Here is a 2,071-nt window from a genome sequence, read left to right on the forward strand (position 1 = left end):
TATACCATTTCCCCCCTACAAATTTCTCATGTTAACAATTTCTGTACTTTTGTTTCCTTTCATTTTTTTATAAAGTAGTTTCCTGCTTCCTTCAAAGTCGTTGTCCAAATTTATGATCTTTGATTTTTAACAGAGCCTGTATGTCTGTATGTATGGTTACCTGAATGTTGTAGCGACGCTTACTTCTGAAGGGTTTTTCCGATCAAGTCAGCCTTTGATACATTTCTTCAGGTTCCCAAAATAAAGGTTAAGTTCGTTAAGCAGATATTTCCAACCAAAATAAAAAAATGTTGAACATTTTCAAAATTTGAATTTTTTTTCAAATTTAAAAAATGTTGGTCAAAGTTTCTTATAGGTGGGTAGAAGGCGTGCAAATGATCCAAATAAAGCTTTCAATTTCAATGAAAATGAGGAAAGTTATATACTTTTGAAAATGTTCAGAAAAATAGAAAAAAAAAATATTTTTCTGAAAGATTAGGAAATTTCATTTAAATTTATCACTAGATATCTAATATATTTTGAAACTATCTGAGTTAAATTTTTCGATTAGACAAAAATTCAAAAAGTTGAAGCTTTTTCAAAATTTAAATAACGATTTTTTATGAGTTTTAGAAATTTTTGTCAATTTTTCTGACAAACGGGAAAAAGACTTGCATATTATCTAATGACATTTTTCAATTTGAATTAATTTCAAAAAGTTATATGCTTTTCAACATTTTGAAAATTTTCAAAAAAAGGAAAAAAAAAATTTTGCAATGGGTTAAGAAATATCAATCCAAATTTCTAATAAATATAAAATATATGTATTATTTATGATATTTGAGAAAATGTAGTTAAATTGTACGCGTTAAACGTACAAAAACGAGCGCGAAGCGCAAGAGCGTGACCGCGCGCCCCAGGCGCGCTCTAACTTGGCGCAATGCGCCGCGCATCTAGTGCGCCAGGAGAATGTGCCCGCATGGCGGGTATATTTTTTAAGTTTCTCTGAAGCATAAAAAATATTTCTGTCGTTCTAATTAACTAAAAAATAATTTGTACGAAACTAATGAAGTTCAAATAAGCTGAGAAGCAAAAATTAATTTCTTTGTGAACAGAACTTGTTTCTTAATTCCTTTTTTCAATGTGATTTATTATGCATTTTATAGTCTGCGGTAATAATAATATATTAACACAAGTTTTCCTCGACTCATAAAAGTTGTTATGATCTGCTTATTCCAGGGAGCGGAACAGACAACAAAGAAAAGATATATCCAATTTAAAAAAAACGAATAAAATATTAATCACTTTTTTTTGTTCCCCGACAATTATATATTGTTATTCGGAATCAACGTTAATAAATACATGAGAAACATGAAACGTAAAAACATAATCTTAAATTAAAAGATTTTTAAATATTACATTAAATCATTTTCTAAATAATTTGTAAAAGTATATTTCATTGATTAGATGAACATTAAAATAAAAATAAAATGTTAATCAGTAAAAAAAAAAAGAATATGACGCTTCCTTTATTGGAATAATTTTCTAATTCAACTTTCTATCGATTGTATAGCTGTTCTGAATCTTAATCCTCATACTCTGTATTTTGAGAATAACAGTTATTTTGCATTAAGGGCATGTGATACTTCGTCGTGTGGTCAATCGGGTACAGTTCCCCGGCTTTTTTTCCACAAAAATGAAAATTTTTAAAAACTGAATTTGGAGATGCTATAAAATATCATAACGGACATCCCCGGACTCTTTTTTGAGGGATAATAATAAAAAAAATGTATTGTGCTAAATAGAAATTTTATGCATTATTTTGAGGTTACGTCGTTTTTCATCCCTGCCTTTCCGATAATTTGAAAATTATGCATGAAATAAACTTTTTTAATTGCCTGCAAACATTGTTAGCAAAATCAACACGTTGTTAGCAAAATCAAATTTTTTGAAAAATAAACACACAAAAAATGTGCGGGGACGTCCGTTAGCATGTTCGCTATGATTTCCCAGGTTTTGACGACAAAATATTTCTTATCCTAGGAAAAAATCCGAGGGAATCTAATACTGAAATGTGTGGTATGATTTCCCA

The sequence above is a fragment of the Belonocnema kinseyi genome, chromosome 3 (assembly GCF_010883055.1).
Source record: "Belonocnema kinseyi isolate 2016_QV_RU_SX_M_011 chromosome 3, B_treatae_v1, whole genome shotgun sequence".
Taxonomy (NCBI): Eukaryota; Metazoa; Arthropoda; class Insecta; order Hymenoptera; family Cynipidae; genus Belonocnema; species Belonocnema kinseyi.